This window comes from Chenopodium quinoa, unplaced genomic scaffold (assembly GCF_001683475.1).
Source record: "Chenopodium quinoa cultivar QQ74 unplaced genomic scaffold, ASM168347v1, whole genome shotgun sequence".
NCBI lineage: Eukaryota > Viridiplantae > Streptophyta > Magnoliopsida > Caryophyllales > Amaranthaceae > Chenopodium > Chenopodium quinoa.
The window spans coordinates 1,394,502-1,417,092 of record NW_018743893.1 but is presented as its reverse complement, the minus strand read 5'-3'; the positions used below and the strand labels follow the sequence as shown (position 1 = coordinate 1,417,092).

General features: G+C 33.7%; 1 long non-coding RNA gene, 1 other non-coding gene and 1 pseudogene across 2 annotated transcripts; 1 reads left to right on the top strand and 2 right to left on the bottom strand.

The window, feature by feature from the left end:
• Window positions 1-1,453: 1,453 nt before the first annotated feature.
• On the bottom strand, window positions 1,454-1,525 carry TRNAD-GUC. The gene has a single exon. It is a non-coding gene; the product is annotated as a tRNA-Asp (tRNA).
• An 8,794-nt stretch (window positions 1,526-10,319) lies between these two features.
• Window positions 10,320-14,004, bottom strand: LOC110686620. Its single transcript, XR_002504266.1, has 3 exons — window positions 13,844-14,004; window positions 12,389-13,743; window positions 10,320-10,790 (listed from the first exon to the last, which is right to left on the bottom strand). It is a non-coding gene; the product is annotated as an uncharacterized LOC110686620 (long non-coding RNA).
• A 3,624-nt stretch (window positions 14,005-17,628) lies between these two features.
• On the top strand, window positions 17,629-21,564 carry LOC110686773 (annotated as a pseudogene).
• The last annotated feature ends 1,027 nt before the right edge of the window (window positions 21,565-22,591 follow it).

Sequence of the window (22,591 nt, the reverse complement as noted above, 5' to 3'; positions counted from 1 at the left end):
TATATACGGATCGATAGAGAATTGTTTTCACTGTCTTTGTTAGTTCTTTAATATTTGTAAGGATTGAATGTAATATAGTGAGGAGTTTTGTTTACTCAATTTTGTGTAAGCATTTGAATGATCATGAAATCAGCTGATATAGATAATTGGTTGTCCTTTGCCGCTGTTTATCTATGTTAATCCCATTATAATAGCTTCGTCTACTACTTGGACAAGCTTGTCATTAAATTTGGTAGTAATTGCTAGGTTTTTTTTTTTTTTTTTTTTTTTTTTTTTTACTGTTTCTTATCAACTTGAATGTAGTTAAATCTCATTAACCATGATCTTTTTATCGTGACTTAGTTACTAAATTTTCATTGACTATTTGTTATTCATAGTCCATAGCATAAATAAATTGCACATTTGAGTCTATAGCAAGCGACAAATTAAAGAAATGATTTTGGAATGACATGTTTTAATTTTAAGTGATGATAAATAAAGATAAGTATTTGAGTCTGACATCATTGAAGTTTTTCATAAAATGCAATCTGGTTACTTTGGTTGATTTACAGTTCAGGACTTTTGTTTTCTTGTTTAATCATTCACACATCTAGTTTGCAAGCTAAGCTAAGCTAAGCTTTGCTTTTCGGCATATCCGTGATCTGTCTTAAATAAAACAGTTTCTTCTAAAAGATGTTTGTATCTGGCAAGAAATTTTTATTTAATTCAGCAGTGTTTATATGTTTACTATAGATTGATCAATTTCATTATGCATTCTTTAGCTTTTAGAGTGATGGTATGTTTGACTTATTGTTCTAGTCTTGCAAACGGTGCCTAAAAGTATCACAAAGACATTAGTTAATTAGTAAATGAATTGGTGTATAAATATTTAGAAATCTAAAACACAATTTGCATGAATGTAGATATAACTTATAGAGTATATAAACCAATATGGGGCTTCAACTGTTAGTTTAACCTTTTGGTTTATGCATGTACTCTATCAATAATTGGTTTAAGCTTATGATTGATTTATATAATCTATCAATAATTGTTAGTAAATGAAGATGTCCTTCTTTACCCTAGTTATTATTCTGGTTTTTAGTTAAGCTTTCATTTTTTTGAAAAAATTCCTTTGTGTTTGAATAAATTTGATTCCCTACCAGTAATCTAACTTTGTAAGTTTTATTATTGTAACTCGTAAAGTCATAATGAAAAATTTATACTATGAAGAAAGGACGAATAAATACGAATTATTAAGCTTAATTTTGTAAAACGTTTAATCTTTAATTAATCTGCTCTACTTAAACCAAAAATAAGCAAATAATTAAAATAAATTAATAAATAAATTAAATTTTGACAGCCTTTTAGGGTAACAATTGAAAAAAAAATACGGAGTCAATTATAATGAAAAAAATAATAAATAGTGTAATTTTGCAAGCCAACTCACTCCTGAATTGGAGAAAAAATAAAAATGCGCCGTTGCCGGGGATCGAACCCGGGTCACCCGCGTGACAGGCGGGAATACTTACCACTATACTACAACGACTTTTTTAATAATGTGTAATGTGTAATGTGTAATGTCTAATTTATAATTTATATATTTCATTCTTTACTCCAATAAAACTAGTTTTTATTATTAATTTTTTTAAACTATAATTATATTCCAAGCAACTTGCTTTGGTTGGCATTGGCCTCGTCAACAGGCATCTTCAGTACTCCGTATAGTGTATTTGTGTGGGTTCTAACATCGCTTTTACATTTCTATAAGAGAAAACATTTATATATAGATAGAGGTAAAAATAAGAGTAAAGACAAATTAATTAGTGAACATCCTTTTTGTTATTTTTATATTTTGTGACTTTTAGAGCAAGAGTGAACAATAATTCACATGTGTAGCATTATATAAGTGGTAGACCTATTGAAAGACTACAAAGTACTTTGTATATTATTCGGTAAGTTGTAATTATTATTTTTTTTGGAAGAAATATTATCATTAGTGAATAGTCATACATTCATACAGTCATATCCATACTCATACGACATGTATGATAAAATCAAATACGTTATCCTAAATTTATAAAATACTCCCTCCGTTCCTTATTGATAGTCCCTTATGGACAATTTTCACGGGAATTAATAAACACAAATAAAAAGCAGTAAAGTACATTAGAAAGGTAAATTTACATTGGGTATGCAAAAAAGTAGAGAGAGAAAGTAATAAAAGTACATGAAAAAACAAAATTTACATGAAAAAGTTAAATTTGTACAAATATTGTTGCAAATTGGAGAGAATATTGGTAAAAAATTAATATTAATGGTACTTGAAAAAAGCAAATGAGATTATCATTTTGGACTTAAAATTGACCATAAGGGAATATCAATAAGGGACGGAAGGAGTATATAAGAAATTTCATTCTGGCTTTAATAAAATATATAATCCTTAAAAAAACCAAAATGTTACCCGATAAGAAATTTCATATGAGGATCTTTATTTATTTTGTTTATGAGTACTAAATTTTATGCAGTTGTTATTCTTTGTACAATAATTATATTGATGCTATGGTATTTATTTTGACTTTTGTGGATAAAATTAGGTGCCCTAGCCACAAATGCACAAGTTAATATGAAAGTTTTATCATATGATATGTGAGAGGGATTTATATTTGGTTGATGTATTAAATGATAAAATTAGGTGCGTTACCCTACCCACAAAAGCACAAGTTAATATGAAAGTTTTATTGTATGACATGCAAGAGGAATATATGTTTGGATGATAAATTTAATGATATAAAATACTGTATTTTTTAAGAGTACTGTATTTTTCACATGTTGTGCGCTTTTACTTATTTCTATCTTAAAGTATAATGTTTGGACAATCAAATTCATACAATATTCTAGGTAAAACTGATCATATTAATTTCCCTAGAAATAAGACATTAATAAATTATCATGTTCTTGTACACTTTTTTCAAATCCTATAATTTCTATAAATCTAGGCAATAATTGGGCAACTTGTATAGTAGCAGAGCCTTAACTTTTAAGAAGTATATATGCATTCCCTACTGCATGCATTAACCTGCTCTCTCAAAATTGTCTTTTTCAAATGTCAATTTATTCGTCCGTAATAATGCAATATTCTCTATGCTAAGCTAAGTACTTCTTCTGCCCGACATTAATTGCATCGATTTGATGATTGGCTTATGATAGATTTAAAGAACAATAAAGTATGTGTCAGACTATTATATACTCCATAGTTGTTACTATGGTACTATGCATCGTTCTATTATAATGTATAGTGGGGAGTTTTGCCACTTTGCCGTGATTATTGAGGGGTGTAAGTGATTTTTGTTTTTTTTTTTAATTAATAAATTAATGTGTAAAGCGGTTCTTAAAACAAGATAAGTAAAAAAAATTTAATGAAAAATATAGGAATTGACCCTTTCTTTTTACGAATTTGTTACAAGTAATCTCACACGAGTCACACAACTCTATATCTATACGAAAAGTAGTGACCTGGTGTGACTAATGCGAGATAAAGGAAGTAGATTAAGAAATTAGAAATAACATCATGGTTATAAATGCAATTAGCATACGCATTTCATCTAAGGTGATACATAAGATGCTATATTAGTAACAAGCAAATTAGAAAAAGTTAAGAATTCAATAGGTTGAATGTGTTTAAGAGCAAATAACAATTATAGGATGGACTATGATACATTTCCGTCATTGTTACACGTATTTTTCAACTACCCTAGTTTATCTTCTTTTTTTTTTTTTTTTTTTTTTTGAAAACAAGCAAAGCCATCATTCATTAATCAACGGATAAACGATCCATGAGTACATATGGAGCTATCTCTTGAGGACAATGATTTTCCCAGATTTGCTCAGCTCCGAAAGGGATTAACTTAGCTTAATAATGCGCTACATAATTACCGTCCCATTTTACATGAGACCAAGTAATAGAATTAAGAGAAGAGCATATAAACAGAATATCTCCTAGCATTGTATCAGTTTCTAGGGAGTGTTTGGCACCTGATGATAGCTTATCAATGAGGAGTATGCAATCGGACTCAAGGATCACCTCAGCCAGCCCATATTTCTTCGCCGGCAGGATTGCTTTGGCCTCAGCAATCTCGGGGGGGGGGGGGCAGTAGGCACAAGCTCTTCTTGTTGCATCAATGACAACTTCTCCGTCCTGATTCCTACATACCGCACCAAGGCTAACCCATCCTTCGTCTGCCAAAGAGGCGTCCACATTTATTTCAGCACACTCGTAGGGGGGGGGGATGCCAAGGTTTGGGCTATGGGAATGACGCAAGCTAGCAGCACTATAAATGCGCTTGGTGTATTCCCCGTGATCAGCTACATACCTCTTAACACGATTAATCAACACGCTATTGGGGGTATGCTTATCATCAAACACCTTACGGTTTCTTTCCCCCCAAATACACCAAGCTAGATACATGCCCGTTTGTCTAGTCTTGGCATCTAGTCCTTTCCAACTCACAACCAGATCGCAGATCGATCGAGTCCCCTTCTCTCTATTTCCTCATACCATCGCAGTGACAATCTTCCCATAGTTCACGAACTCTCATACATTCGAAAAGTGCATGTTGCGGTGTTTCCACCTCCACTCTGCACCAAGGACATGAGTCCTCTTCAATCATGTGGTGGTATTGAAGCAGGCTGCGCGTTGCAAGGGTGCCCGCACACAACCTCCAGAAAAAGTGCCTCACCTTCGGGGATACCTCGGCTTTCCATATCTCCACCCATGCTTGGTGAAAGTTGTCAAAATCATAACCTTTCCCTAGTAAATATGAGGATTTCACAGAGTACTCACCAGTTTTAGAAAATGCCCAAGTAAGTTCATCCCCTTGGCCCTTCTCACTTAGCGGTATTGCGAGAATGCAGCGAGAATCTCTCTCATTAAAATGCTCCTCAATAAATTCCCAATTCCACTCCATCTTCTCTAGATCAATCAAATCACTCACAACATTCAAATCTATTGAGGCATTGCTCGTGATAAAACGCCCTTCTTCATCCGCAATCCAAGGGTCCTTCCATATGGTTGATGCTACTCCCATCCCCTAACTTCTAGATCAGCCCCTCTTTCATGAGAGATTTGGTTGCCCAAATGCTCCTCCATGTATAGCTGCCTCCATAACCAAGGTACGAATCTAGGAATTGATCATGGGAGAAGTAATTTGCCTTAAACACACGGCCAAGTAAGGAGTTTGGGGCTTTGACAAGACGCCGAGCTTGGCGACCAAGCAAAGCATCGTTGAATACAGCAAGATCTCGGAACCCCATACCACCAAGACACTTGAGTGTACACATCGAGTTCCAATTTTTCTAGTGTATTTTCCTCTTTGTCCCATCCGAACCCCACTAGAAATGAGCCATGACAGAGTGAAATTTTTGAATAATTACTCCTGGAAATTTGTAGACGGCCATAAGATACGTCAGGATAGCCTGAATAACCGATTTTAGGAGAACCTCTTTGCCCCCCTAGAGAAAAGTTTCTCTTTCCACCCCTGCAACGTTTTCTAGATCCTATCAATAACCACCTCAAAAACCGCTCTTTTCGATCTGCCAACGATTGTCGGAATGCCCAAATATTTCTCATCATGTCTCTCCACTTGCCGCATATTCAGAAAATTCATCAACTCTTCCCTTTGCTCTAGACTAACCCATATACTAAACGAGACTTCCGATTTATCATAATTAATTTTCTGCCACGATGATCCTTTATACGGGTTGAGAATATCAACTACAACTGAACATCCCTGCCGGTTAGCTCGAATAAAGAGTAAACTGTCATCAGCAAAAAGAAGATGAGATATTTCAGGCCCATTGCGACTAGCTTTTGCTCCATGTAACTGTCTTCCTCGGATTTTATTTTGTATCATATTTGAAAACACATCAGCCACAAGGATAAACAAATACAAGAATAAGGGATCCCTTTGTCGAAGCCCCCAAGTGGGGCGAACCGAGCCACATACTCCTCCATTAATTACGAAAGAGTATGACACTAACGACACACAATCCATCACCAGGTTCACCCATCTTCCATCAAAGCCCATCATAAGAAGTAATTTCTGTAGAAAACCCCACTCTACCCTATCATACGCTTTACTCATGTCAAGCTTCATAGCCATAGTTCCCTTCTTCCCATTGCTTTTGCTTTTCATAGTATGGAATATCTCAAGAGCAATCAGAGTATTATCTGTAATAAGGCGCCCCGGCACTAAGGCACTTTGATTTTCAGAGACAATATCAGGGAGAATTTTTTAATATGAGGACAATCGATTTTGACACCAGTTTATACATTACACAAGGAAATAGGACCATACTCAAAAGTACAAACATGCTTATTAACTTTGGGAATAAGAACAATAATGTTAGTATTATTTACATAGCTAGGGGAAGTACGACCATGTAAAATATTACTAACAAAAGAAGTCACCTCATCACCAACAATGTGCCAAGATCGTTGGTAAAATATGGCGTGCATTCCGTCCGGTCCCGGGGCTTTACAAGGATGCATTTGCTTGAGTGCTGCAAGGATTTCATCCTTTGTAAACGGTCTCAAAAGCTCTCTATTAATTTCAGATGTGATACTTGGCCTGACATTGCTGAGTACATCATGAATAGTTACATCCTCCGAGTTTGATGATGAAAACAGGTTCTCAAAGCGGTGGGTGATAATTCTCTCAATCTCCTCGTCCTCCGTCTGCCACTCATTATTATTGTCGAGGATGCTAGTGATAAAATTCTTCTTTTTCCGTTAGGAGGCTTTGTGATGAAAATGCTTAGTATTTTTGTCCCCATCACGCACTTCCGATACTCTGCTCCGGATGTACCAATAGGCCTCAGCTTTATCATTCAAGTCATCTAAAATTTTCTCCAGCTTTGCACATTCAGCAATACTATCATTTAAAATTCCCCCTTGTTGCACATCTTGGAGAGCCTTTTCAGTGTCTGCAATTTGATCGTTCAGCTTGTTAAATTTCTTTTTGCTCCAGTGCCCCAAACCCCTAGCGACTGTCGCAAGCCTTTCGATGGTAGGTGAACCATTTGAGTCGTCCCAAGCTTGTTTTACAGCAAGCTCACAAGTATTATCTAAGAGCCAACAAGTCTCGAACTTAAACTCCTTTCTTCTCTTCTTTTTCCTGGCTTTCCCTTCAAGGTGTCTGAGTGCAATAGCTTTATGTTCTGATTTATACCTGACTAAGTGTTCTACAGTATGGTTTTGGAAAAGAGCATGCCACGAGCGTGAGGCAATGAAGCAGTCAAGCCGTTCCCTTATGCGAGTAGCCAACGAATTACCCTTCTCCCTTGTATACCAGCACCCCTCATACCCCAAGCCCCTAAGACTGCAGTCATCTAACGCCTCGCGAAAGTTGGCTAATTCCTTCCTTTCTTTCTCTGCCCTACCTTCAATCTCACCATATTGTAGAACCTCATTGAAATGTCCCCCAAGCAGGATTGGCAAATTTTTTTCCTCACAAAGGTGTCAGATTAAAATCCAAGTTTTGTGCTTGTCTTCCTCATTTAGCCAGCCATACATCCCGACAAACCTCCACTTCCCCTCAGAGCTAGTAACATCTCCGCAAATATGTTTTTGTGAAAAGGACTAGGCTAAAATCTACCTCCTCCCTCCAGTATAAGCACACACCACCCCCATTTCCTTTACTTGACACACCAAAAGCATTTGAAAAGCCAAGATTCTCTTTTAATTTCTCTACTGCATTATTCTTTATCATTGTTTCCGACACAAAAATTATGTCGAGGGCATGAATATTGCTCCACCTTCGAAGTTGTCGAAGTGTCGGGTAGTTGCCCAATCCCTGGCAATTCCAACACAGTACAATCATCCGGAGAGGCGGGGTTGGTTTGTACCAACCTCCGCCGCCATCATCATGTCCATAGTGGTTGTATCAAATTTAACACGCTTCACCCAGCCACCTCTTCCTCCATCACATCAGTATCCTTTCCTCGAGCACGTTTGAGAGATTTTGGTCACTTCTCCTGAATACCCCTCACTGCGCTGTCTCTAGCCAACCTCTTCCAACTACGAATCCTTGGTTTGTCATTTAGAATATGTAGCTTAGAGATAGAACCAGTCGACATGTTCTGAACTTCACTTGCTTTAAATACATACTCTGTCTGTTGTACATCAGAAGATCAGATTGCTATCGCCTTTGTCGTGATTGTTTGGGCGGCAGCAGTGTTCAAGCCTTGCAGTGACGAGTTCTAGGGATAGGGATCCTCCTTCCTGATCACAGCACACTCCTCATCAAGCTGTTTTGTCACAAATTGGAGCTTTTTAGCTAATTTCAGGGACTCCACTTCCTCATCTTCTTTTGAGCGCCCTTTTCTTGGGATAACTTTCAGTGAAGTGCTCCACCCTAGCTTCTCCTACTTCTCTTCTTCTGAAACTCTATGGCAATTCTTCTTAGAATGCCCCATAATCCCACACGCAAAACAGAAGAACGAAAGTCGTTCATAAGCAAAATCAACCTGCAATTCTCTTCCCCTACGGTCTATAATTTTCTGGAAACGCCGAAGAGGTTTGGACGCATCAAGCATTCCTCTAACTCAACGATACCAACCAATCCCTAAAACGTCTTCCTCAGTTTCTAAAACTTCACCCATCCCCTCCAATAAAGCTCTGACATGGGTATCAGATCTTCAATTGAAGGGCATATTCTTTATTCGAACCCAAAAGGGTGAATCAGATAAATTCACCTCCTCAGGCTGTTTACTACCATCAATTTTTTTCAATAACACAAGCATATTATCAAAGCACCATGGCCTGCCTTTAAGCACCTTCTCCAAATCCTTCCAATGGAAAAATTGGAATGCAAATAAATTGGGTTTAAGAACCCTAATTGCTAGGCCGTGAGCAGGAGCCCATACCCTTGTCATCGTCTTCTTGAAAGCATCAACATTGAAAGATCTCTTTGTTAAGAGTTTACCCAATAACATGAGTTCCAGATTATTGTCATCCTCGTTTAGGTTAATTGCGCCAAGGTCCATCGCTGTTTTTTCCTCTTCCTCGATCGGAGATGAGAGCAAAGGTCTGTAATCTCTTCCGCCATTGAATTGCAGCAAAAAGGCCTCATTAATTGGTCAAAAAACCACCGGAATCCGGTAGCAGCTCATCAGAGAGATAGGGGTCGCTCTTTTTCTCGAGAGAGAAAACCCTTTCTTTCAAGGGAGTTTTTTAGGAAGAAGGTGTATAATTTGAAATTCTAACCTACATATTCAAGTAGACCCTAGTTTATCTATATATAAATGGAGAGGATATATGGACAAATTTTGACATAATTATAGATATTAATTAAATATCTATGAGAAAGTGTTATATAATTTAATAATGATAATTATGTATGTAGATTGAATTAGAAATTTATGGTTTGAGCATTGTATTTTTTTTATTTTTGGACATCTTATTTATATATAAATTTTGTGCTTCGTTCTCGCATAAGAAATCTCATAAAGTATTAAGTTTTAAATACTTACTATTTTTAATAATTTACAAATTAATAAACAAATACCATCTTTATATTTTATTTTTTTATTTATTCATTTATTTATTTATTATAATGTAGCTATATAGATTATGATTATTTTTTAAAGAAGGGTAGGTGAGTGGTTTGGAGGAATACTTATAGAATAAAGGTAAGAGGTAATGTGAAAATGTGAAAATATGAGTGAGTGTTAAAAAATTTAGGAAAAGGAGGTGATAAAATTGTGCATATTACATGATAATCAATATATAAAATATTTAAATTGATAAAATTTGCTAAAAAAAAAGGGGGGAAAATAATTGAAGGGTTATGAATCATACAGTATGATCTTTCCTCAAAAAAATAAAAATAAAAATAAAAATTCATACACAGAGACGGGGCTACAAATACTAACACTAAAAATGGCCCGGTGCAATTTTGTTTAATTGGCCTTAAAATCATTTTCGTAAGAAAAATAATTTTACTAAATTATAAATTTTATGATAAAATTGAAGAATACATTATTGATTAACAAGTTTCACTACTAGAATTTTTTATTTTTGCAACGCTTGTTATGCTATTTTGGACACGAAAAAGCGTCGAGGATTTTTCTCAAACGCTTTAGAAACGCGTCGAAAAACGTGAGTCGAGAATTTTGCAGGATACTTAAAAGCGTCGAGATTCTCTATGCTATTATGTCCTAATTATTATATGAAGCGTCCACATGTGCATTGGTACGCGCAATTTCTCAAGTTTTTCGACACTTTTTCAAGTCTACAGTTAAAAAATTCGTCACTTTTTGTCGTCGCCCTTATTCTGGACGATTTTTGGCGTCAAGAATTTCATCATCAAATTTCCAAATGGCAAACAATTCTCTACTCAGAAAAGCGTCGAGAATTTGTTACTTTTTTATTTCAATGTATATATGTGTATGATTTTTTTTTCACCAACAACTACTCCGTATATTTATTGCAAGCTAATTAAATTAAAGCATAAAACAAAATGTGACTAACAACTAAGAATAAAAAATCTAAAATTTTTATAATGTACTTTAAAAAAAAAAAAAAAATACTTTACAGTACTTTGTTCAACTTTTATTTGTTGGCAACAAGACTTATTAAGTAATCTAAAAATAAGAAAAGTAATACTTATTACAGCAAATTTTTTCCTAAATTATTTTGATTGTCAAATCTAACAAAGCTGCTCAATCTCCTTTTACCTGTAGCCTGTAGCTCCAGAATTAGTCCCAGGATGTACACGTCGCTTTTATCTGCCAGTTGATGGGTCAAGGTATCCCTGCATATGCATTTATAAAAATTATTTAGCAATCAGAATATATTAGCAGCAACTTAACTGATTAATTCACATGAGTCATGTTCCATTCTACTGTAAACACCCCCCCCCCCCTCCTTTTACATGCATATAGGTCAATCTCATCAATACAATGATCACGACTTCTAGTTCAAAGACTGAATTTTTAATTATTAAGTTGTCGTGAGTGTAGAGAAATGCTTAGATACAAATAGCTTCTCATAATTCCTCCTCTAGATTCAGAAGCTAACAAGATCTTTGCAAATAACAATTCCTGTCAACAGCAAAATGCATAACTGAACAGGCAACTATAGTAGATAATTTAAGATCTTAAACCTTTAGCATCTTATGTCTCTCTCTTTGACCCTCAATTAACAAACACAACTCAAAACACTGGAAAAGGTATGACATCAATGTTACAGCTTTAATTTACTCTCCTCCCACCTCTGCAAAGTTTAAACCAGCAATAGCAAGGGTACACAGCCTGCTAGCAACATTGGCATCACTTGCTTTCCAAATGTGACTACCAGCATCAGAAATCAGAATCTAACTGCCAAAAGTTCACTGGAGATTTACTTCACGAGTCTAGGCAACAAATTTCATGGGGAATCTCATGGTACTCTAGAGACAAAAAAATACCTATTTAATAATGTCATGAAAAATAGACCCCTCTAAGCCACAAATCTTCTTATTCCATAAAATTTAATTATCAAACATAAGGCAGCCGAGCAGATGTCATTTAATTGTACTTGAACTAGCAATCATCCAAAACTTGATACCCTTGGTCACTAGTAAATTCCATAATAGATATTAATACTCTTCTCACCAAGATCATTTTGGTGGTGGTGGTGTATGTTGGGGGGGGGGGGGGGGGGGGGAGGGAGAGGGAGAACTAGAAAGTAAAACTAAGTCCCTTCAACAGCTCATGGATCTGCAATTTCTAATTAATAAACCCGACAACTTTTTTGTCTTCTCCAAATGGACTACCTCAAGAACATATCAAAGTGGAAATTCCTAGAAAGTAATAACAACCTTCTCAATCAGATTATCATGCACCACCTTAAAACATATTGAATTGACATGTACACAAATTATTTCTAAAGATTTACCACTGCTATAGATTCTAGAAGACTTACTTGAATCTAAGATAGGCAAAAAAATATACACCTTATTGAGTTAGTTAGATCCATAGATAATTTCGCATTGATCTTGGCTTATATGTATCAAGACTTATAACTTTCTCAAGTTTTAAGATGAGAAAGCTGTAAAAATAAAATAAGTAAATTCGATCTCCAAGTACATTCTCTGTAGTCTGTAACTCTGTATTGCCAGAATTCACCAGAAACCGAATCAGGAATGTGAAACACGTACAAGTAAAGAGCTGAATTTTTTTTTTTTAAAGTCAACATTGTGACTATAATAGGCAAGCGTCACACTGTGACTTTTATATCAGGGCATTCGTTGACTCATTGTAGCTCCTTACTGTTTGAGTAGTACATATCATCCTTACTTATATGAATGTGAATATAGAAATATATACTACTAACGAAACGTCAAAACCAAGTAAATATGTGTAGTTATACCTGGTTAGGAAGTAAGTAAAATATTTAAGTCCTGTCCTGACTCCCGGGTAAGTGATCATCCCAGCAGAAACCTGCTATTTATAGTATTTCAGTTAGCTTAAAAATGAAATGGCAGAATTGGAAGAGCATTTTATCAGATAAAGATTAAGCCCTTAATAAAACTGTAAAGTTATATTAGCTTGCCGCAGGTCTTCCTTGAAGCATGACAGAAAGTAAGCAAACTAGCTGAGAGCTGAGGACTTGCCACCAAGTGTAGCAAAAACAGAAAGTAAGCAAACTCGATGTAAGAACGTGCCAATATTGAATCTGAGCACACTAACTAATCAACGGAGTAGTTATAAAAGCTAAGATCTTCAATTAGATTAAACCAGACCACACTCGTCTAAGATCATTTTGTGAGAAAACTAAAAGTTTCCACTAAGAAAGCACGATATGTATCAGTATGATACTAATGGCAACTTTAGCAATGTATATAAAAACGCAGTTAAAATTTTCAGAAGACTCGTATCAGTCAATAATGGATGGAAGCAAACCATGTGTCAGGAGAATCTTTTCTAAAGCTCGGTATAGCTTAGCTTGTGTAGTTGTGCCAACTACCACCACATATATCGTGGAGCCAGGAACATCATAAATCATCCTCAGTTATTGTTGCCATAGCCACGAGACTGCTTGTGCATAAAACTGATGAAAGACCATCAAAAATAGCATCTAAAGAAAAGGAAGACTTTGACAGCACCCACTCTAAATATGTCAGGAAATAAAATTTCATTAGGAAGATAAACTAGATACCAAAATGTAATAGTTAATCAGAAGTGAAATTCATTATCATACCCAATAGAAACAACATGTACTGAAATGGGTGTTTAGCCCTCAGAATATTAAACTACAAGTTGATCTGAGTTTTTACATCTATGGAGGGTGTATCTAATTCCTCACTCAGGTTTTAACTTTTGGCAATTTTATAAACTTGTAAACTCTAGCACCTAACATTCTCTAATATTTCCATCACAAAATCAACTCATTAGTACAAAACCAAGAAAGAACAACCAACAAAACTCTCATAGGTTAGTGCCAAATCAAGTGGCACAACCAACAAAACCCCATATGACATATTTCCAAGAAAACCAAGAACAATATAAAGTAAGCAATCATATTATATCATATAGACCAAAACTAAACATCAAGCTGACATGTTTTTAAATCAAGAAATATATAATTGCCCAGATAAAAATCGGTTTAAACTATGGAAGATACATAAAACTAACCATCAGAAGCATTAGTACTTGAAATAGACCAAAACCTTTACTGGAATCACAGTATTTGCTGTTGCAACCTCATAGCTCCACTCCATTTAACTAAAAATTTTGGGGAAAAATTGGAGTTAGTTTGTCTAAACTACTACCAAAATGATGGAATTGAGATGTTAAAAAAATGAGAGGTACAAAGAAGATTAACCTCAAGCCAATAGTATATTATCATTCATGCTTAATCTCTTCTTGGTTCGCCATTTTTGAATTGAATCCTGAAATCCGAACTAAAGAGAACATAGAAGAGAGTTTGATTTGAAGAATCTCTCTCTCATTTTCGTGAACAGCACGACCACAATTGCACCTGAATTCTGTAGCACAAAATTAAACCAAATAATCTAATATATATATATATAAAGTAGGCATTTTTAGAGAGTATTCGGTGCGCCACGTAAGCAAAGGTATGTTTTCGACCAATTAAAAATTAGATTTCTATTTTATTTTGAAATTAAAAAATTCGTTTGCCACCTAAACAAAAGTGACGAATGATATTTAAGAATTTTGCCACGTAATTTCTATTTTATTTTGGAATTAAAAAATTCGTTTGCCACGTAAGAAATATCATTATTTCGACCAATAAGAATAAAAGTTTGTATTTATTTTTGAATTAAAAATATACTTTTTTCGACCAATAAGAAAATAAGAAGAAAGATTTGATATATCTATAAATTTTTATTATTTTTAAATTATTGTTATCCATGAGAGTATTAGTAGATTTTGAATATAAAGGGACTTAAAGATTCCTTCAATGATTCAAAGTACGTTACAAAATAAAATAAGAACATTTTGAATTTTGATCATGAAATGAAAGGTATAAGACATTTTGTACAAAGATGAATTAATTCATAGTATTTTCAAATACGTGATCCCAATAAAAGATAAGCCTTATCAAGGCAATTTGCCAAAAGATTGCGGCCTTCTATAATTTATCAAGGCAATTTTTATTTTTTTTATCTATTTTATCAGTCAAGCAAAATATTATCAATTGTTTCAATAGTTAATAAAATGATAAAATTTAAGTTGGGAAAAAGATATAAATTAATTTAATTAGCTTATAATTTGTTATTATTATAAATAGGCATTAATTTAATTCACACACCATCAAAGAATCACACAATACCTCATACAAAACAAATTGCATATTGAGGTTTAAGAAAATGTCGGTGTAATTCCTTAAACTCAATTTTTTTTTCAAATTATAATTACTGGTAATATTTTTAACTATTTTTTTCATTGTATTGTTTTCTTAGGTCTACTTCGTCAATTCGAGAACTTAATTCAACCAAAAATGATTGGAAAATTATAGTACACGTATCAAGGCTTTTTGATGTTTTGAACTTTCGAAAGCATAATAGTTTGATTAGTTTGGACATTCCACGCATCAAAGGTTAATTCATTAGAAATTATAATTTGAAAAATATTATTTGATTGTATTTAATAATTTACCATATCTTTTTAACCTATGAAAATTATTTGATTGTATTTAATAATTGTAAAAATATGAAAATTAAAATTATATGTTTATGTTTTATTTACTAAATGTTTTTCTACATGCAGATCTAACACATCATACGACACAAATAAAATACGCATCAACAATAATTTTTATAATATTCAAGAAATAGATATTTAGATGATAGTAGCAAATAATACTTATGTTAGCTTTTTAATTTTTTTATTATGTAACAACTTTCGAGATTCTAGATGATAGTTTTCTTTTATATATGTTTTATTATTAACAACAAATCATATACTTAATACTTTTGTTTACCTTTATTTTTGAATTGTTATATCAATTTTAATAATTTACCAATAAGATACAAATCTTAAATAATATGTTAAATCTACCCAAAAATAGCGAAAATAATTGATTAAAAAAAAACTTTGTAGTTGAAATAAGATATGACTACAGCCTCAACCATCATTAATCCACGTGTGATATAAAATGCAAGCACGAAGATAATCTTTGAATTTGATTACAAAAATTGGGGGAATTTGATTGAATTTAGGGATTTAAGAATTTGTGAATTAGGGATTTTGATTGTTACAGTCGTGAATTTAGAGGAAAATGGAGAAACTAACATTTCAGTGGGAAATTAACGGTATCTATGAATTTTGAAGGTGAGTTGATTAACGATGGATAGTTTGTATTTGTATATCTTTCATATTCGTAGATGGGTCCATTTTGTTTCAACCACAATTTTTTTTACCATTTTATTCTTTGCTTTAGAGAAATAACTACTTTCCGTCGAAAAATAAATAAATAAATAAATATCTGTTTAAATGGGTTAACTTGACACAATACGAGAAGTTTGCCAACTCTAATATTTAAAAATAATGAGACATTTTACAAAAAAATATAAGCAAATTGAATTTTAATTATATTATTAATAAAAAGTAGATTTTAATTAATTGTAACAATTTTCCTTTTCTTAAAAAATAATTGTAATAGCTAATCCATTACAGTAATAATTGATGTCTTCATATTTATGACTTTATCTGTTCTTATTTAACAATAATAATAAAAAAAAATATTACCAAACCCGTGCATCGCACGGGCTTCACACCTAGTTTATATACATAACGAAACCTTGAAATCTCTATTGTTCATCAATTGAACCCATAGTCTGACCGAAGAAAAAGATGTACATCATATTATCGGCACATATATGAGGGACGAAATTGATTACAATTAGACAAAGATCTGAATTTGAAATTGATGTACCTTAATTTGAAATTGATTTAGAGAGACAAATATCTAAATTTAAATTGTTTTACCTCATTTCGAAATAGAATCGGAGAGGGACGAAGATCTGAGTTTGAAACTGATGTAACACTCTTCGAAATTGATTCAAAGAGGGGCGAAAATTTGAATTTATAATCCATATACGTAATTTCAAAATCGCCTCAAAGAGGGATAAAGATCTGAGTTTGAAGGATTATGAATGAAGGGGAGAAGAAAAGTTAGGGTTCATAACTGAGTAGTAAGGAGTTTGCATTCACGTGTGGGGCACGTGCTACAGTTTCTCGACGCTAATTATGTCGAAAATTAATTTCGCCTATAAAAAGCGTCGACAAAAGATGCATAGTATAACTTTTAGCTGACGCTCCTTCCCTAGCGTTGAGGGCCCAGCGTCGATAAAACACTCTTTTTGTAGTAGTTATTTCCCTGTACTTTGTATAAGTAAGTTTCAAATATTAGGCCCTTTTATAGTATTTTCATTTAGAGACCCGGTGCGATCGACCACCCTGTACATGCTTAGAACCACTCCTATTCATACTATATGATCAAGAAAAAAAGTCAACGAAAAAGTGAGTTGAAGTAGACCAAAAAAAAGTGAGAGAAACTAATGTTATTGCTTCATTAATTAGAAGCTACTTTATCTATTTTACATGTGGACTGCTTCATTTTCCTTTTGTTATTGCAAATAATGTTACTACAAATAATGTTATTGCTTCATTAATTAGAAGCTACATTAATTATTGTTACTACAAATAAGGTTTAATTATTACAGTACTCCGCGTTTGATAACTACGTCAATTTTTTTTTATTTTTTATTTTTTGCTTTTTTGTTTTTATATAACTTGCATTAATATTACTCTGTATTTACCTAGCTAGTTTCGCTGGTTGGTTGGCTTAATGTTTGAAATTACAGAGTTTAGAGATATTTTAGATTTCTTTTAATTTCTCAATTTTTTCTAGTAAGTTTGGAAAGAAAACAATAAAAAAATGTACTAGATGGCCAATTATAACCAATGCAATTTGATTTCCACATGCATGCATGTTTCTACAATTTTCTTTTTCATTGTTCTTTTACAATAATCAGACAAAATGAAATTGAGGAATCCAATTTTTTTGAAATTTTACCTAATTTATGAATGTTAAATTACCCAATATGGAGCACGCTATATCATGTTGTATAGTATAAATTAATGCCCATAATAGATGGGACAAAAACACTTGCCTTTCAACATATTGCGTAAGTACATATACATAAATAATTATGCTATATTACAGTGACTTGTTATTTGTTGATATAAGCCCAATTTATATTGACATACATGACGACCCAAAACTATGATATGCATGATAAACTATTTTTCTAGCATATATACCTTAATATAAATATCAATACTACTATTAGTTGATGTTACATAAATGCTTGTAAAAAAAATACATTCATATGACACGATAGTCACGATTGAAATCGCCTAAAACAAACCTGGACCAAATCGGACCCATTAGCAACATAATAGGTGTAGTTTCATACTATCATTAATATGTGAATGTGATTACTTTTATTATTGATGCAGAGTTGATGCTGCAATAGTTAAAAAATGGACAAAAATAGAGATCACATTGAAAGCCAGAGGTTCATAAAAAACAGCCAGACTTCAATTCACTACCAGCCAAAAAGGAACCATTTGGCTTGATCAAGTTTCTGCTATGCCAATTGACACATACAAGGTGATCGAATTACTACGTACTCGTATTATTTTTACATACGTAATAAATAAATACGGAGTAACTGTTTTTTCGGGTTGTAAGACGTCAAATTTGAATTAAACATGAATTTGTTGTTTAGGGTCATGGATTCCGAAACGATTTGATGGAAATGCTTCTCAACTTGAAGCCAAGGTTCCTTAGATTTCCGGGTATTTCACAAATATAAAAACTCTAGTATTGTTTTGAATGCTTAAAAATGTGTACTATGCACTAATACTTCTTATGATGCAACTATATATTAAAATGTAGGTGGATGTTACGTTGAAGGCAACTATCTAAGGAATGCTTTTCGATGGAAAGACACCGTCGGACCATGGGAAGAAAGACCAGGACATCTTAATGATGTGTGGGGTTACTGGAGTGATGATGGTCTGGGCTACCTTGAATATCTTCAGGTGATTAAGTAAAACACTTCTACATTGTACTCGCCGTATCATTATATTTTAATTGTCACTTCATCAATGCAATTTTCTTGGGAAAGTAATAAAATTAATTTAAATATATAAATGTCATTACATAATTATTAGTTAACCAGTAATTTTGTTATAATTAGTCTTTTTTTTTTTTCTCTTTGCAGCTGGCCGAAGATTTAGATGCCGAGCCTGTGTGGGTTATCAACAATGGTTCATTATATTTAACTCTTCCGCTATATCCTCTAGGCTAATCCATGATCAACAGAACTAATTATTACTCTGTATATAATCTTACTGCAGGAATTGGTGACGTAGATCAAATAGACACCTCCTTAATTGCACCATTTGTGCAAGTAAGTAATGAATCCTTGACCATTGAATTGAAACGTTACAAAATGATTTTGTGTTGCACTATCTTATATAAACTACCAATTGACTACAAATATTCACCATGAAAATATAGGAAATGTTAGACAGTGTCGAATTTGCAAGGGGTAGTCCAAATTCGACATGGGGCTCCCTTCGTGCAAGGTTGGGGCACCCAAAACCATTTAAACTAAATTACATCGCTTTCGGAAATGAGGGTTGTTATTTCAACACCTACACAGGTACTTGAATCATTGCATATATATATAAGTATATGATATGATCTTTTCAATTGGTTTTGTAAAAGGAGTTACTTTTCTGTTTTGGCTATTTTATAGGAAACTATCTCAAGTTTTACAAATCGCTAAAGAAAATACATCATGATATCAAAGTGATATCAAATTGCGATGCAACCTTGAAGCCTTTAGACCATCGTGCTGACATATATGACTATCATGTAATAATTTTTTGATTGACTCTTTGCTTGCTATTGTTTTAACAATTTAATTCTAGGATAAAGTAATCTTTTATTCTTTCATGATTTTCAGACATACCCAAATACTTCAGAAATGCTTCAACTAACTAATTTATTTGGGAAGATAAGAAGAGATTCTAGTACCCCAAAGGTATGAATCATGCTATTAAAATATCATGTTAGTAGGTATATTTTATTAAATTAAATGATACTTTTTACATAATAGTATAATACATTGATAATTTGACAATGCATCCCTTCTATCCTCTCAATTTTAGTTCACGTCAATAGTTTTAAGATACACTATCAATACGGAGTATTTAACAACATTGATAAACGGTATTGATCTATAGGCCTTCGTGAGTGAATATGCTGTGAGGAATTTGAATGATTCAAAGAAGAAGAATGGAACATTTGGAGCAGCATTAGCAGAAGCTGCTTTCTTGCTTTCATTAGAGCAGAACAGGTATGCATATTTCACTTATCATCACTTTGATCAATTTTTAACTCATCAAAATAAGGGTAATTCTCTGTTTCTCATTGTGAGAAACAAGTTTTGTTTCTCATGGGGTATGTGTCAAGATCTAGGGCTCCCACTCATGACACATACGCGGTCTCCACCAGTGAAAAACATCACATTATTTTCCAAATGTCATTATGAGAAACAAAACTATTTCTCATAATGAGGAACTGGGGCTCCCTTTCAAAATAATCTAACTATATTGATTATATATGAGTATTATTAATGTTCGTTCATGCTATTGATTATAATATAGTGATGTTGTTGAAATGGTGAGTTACGCCTCACTTTTTCTAAATCAGAATTATAACAGAAGGTAAGTATATACTTGGTGATTACATTTTGGGATTTATATTGTAAATCATACGAAGTATTAATTATTTCTCTTAATTTTACTTGTTAGTCATAGTTGGATCCCAGACGCAATTTCCTTCAACGCATATTAAGTGTTCGGGATCGCAAGTTATTGGGTGCAAACTTTTTTTCAAAACTCAAGTGGAGCAACACTTTTGAGTGTTCGTTTCCACAACCATTTTAAACCGAAAGACACATTCATTACTGCTATAAGTTGGACGACTAAAGAGAAAAAGAGCCATATAATGATCAAGGTTATGAAAATTTCTACTCTTTGATATCATACTTCTACTTCTATAATCAATACATTATACTAGTCTTACATTATTATAATTTGCACATTTAATCACGTAGGTTGTCAACTACAATGATGAGTCGTTGAAACTGAACATTTCTCTCAATGGAGTTGACTCAAACTCCATAATAATTTGGAGGAAAGTTGTGCTAGCTTGTGATTACCTACAAGCCGATAACACCTTTGATAACCCTATTAAGGTATAATTTTAACATTTATGTATACTATATCTTCTTATCATCGATTATAATAGCCATTTCTAATGTGATGTAACATGTAATTGCTAGGTGGTGCCTTTATCCAGTATTCTAAATTCCAAAGTAGAGAAAGACATAATTGTGGAGGTTCAGCCGTACTCATTGACGGCGTTTGATCTGATTAGAAGCAAGCCCCTCCAATAATGTTCTAATCAAAACATTCGGCACTTCAATTTTTTTTAGTACCTTGTAGCAATTTGTACCTTTTTTTGGGAAGAACAAATTGTAAGTTTGTAAGTTGTTTTTTTCCCTCCCCTTTGCCATGTTTTCAAGTAGTCAAGTAATGCAACAGGATTAGTTGTGTTGAGTTTAGACTGGTTCTACTATTTTGAATTCTGATATTGCAAAATTCTTCTGTATGTTTTCCGTGGTCTAGTTTGTAATTGTATAACTTTCAATTTGAGGATAATAAGGGGTTACATTTTTACACTTGCCCAATTTTGGATGATTGAAGAATTTGTAGTATCTTGGGCTACTATATTATTCTGGTCTCGTTAAAAAAATAAATAAATAAAGACTGTTGGATCAAGTGAAATTTTCTGACTTGCCGCGAAAACTAGACCAAAGTAAATCTTCGGGAAGGTGAAGCAATTTTTATGGCGAGCTTGCACCAATTCCCTCCCAATTCGAGACCTGCTCCACTACAGACACATGGCTGAGTCAAATTCATGCCCATGGTGCCCTTCCACGTGTGAATCTCTGAATCATGCTCTCTTTTTCTGCCATACAGTGCGCGATTTATGGAGGGAGCTTGACTGTGATATGCTTGTGCCTACAGACCCGAATGAAGACTTTAAGGAAATGGTGGTGCGTTGGCAGAAGATGGATCCTAAGAGATGCTTGAGAGGGGCTGATCTATTGTGGTACCTGTGGAGTAGAAGGAACGATCAAATTTTCAATGCTAAGGAGATGCCGCACCTTGTTGTAATAGAGAGGGTGCAAAAGCTGCTAGATATTATAGTTATGATAATATTTATCGTAGATTAGGATAATAATTGTATATATTTTGTATCCTTATCGTAATAGGTTTACGATATTTGTAAAACTCTATATATATTGATCAATGGTACACACTCCACATGGAAGAGTTTTCCCGAAATCTAACGTGGTATCACAGCTAAGCTTGCAGAAGATTGTGTTAAGTACTTGGCAAAGATTTATGGCGATGTTGGTTTGCAAAGGAAAAGAAGCCCGAAGGTCTGGAGCTCTTTCCCAACTGATTTTATAAAGATCAATTGTGATGCAAGTCTGCGAGACGAAGGGTGGGTTGGTCTTGGAGCTGTGGCAAGAAATGCAAGTGGCGAGGTGTTGTTTGCTAGAACTCGCAGAACTGCAAAGGCTCGTTAGCTTTTGGTTTCGACAGAAGGGGCGGCGTCATTAAATATTTTTTTCAAATCCTGTAATGCTTTCTCATGATCGTCGGTCCATTCAAAGCCTTTATTTTTTCGTAAAACATATATAAAAGATGGCATTTGTCCTACGATCGAGAGATGATGCGATTTAATGCTACCACTCGTCCTGTCAACTTCTGGGTTTCTTTAACGTTTTGGGGGGATTGAATATTTATAAGGCCCTGACTTGGTCGAGACTAGCTTCAATTCCCCTTTGCGTTACGACATACCCAAGAAATTTACCAGCAGATACACCAAAAGAACACTTAGTAGGGTTAAGTTTCATACCGTACTTTCGCAAAACCTCAAATGTTTGAC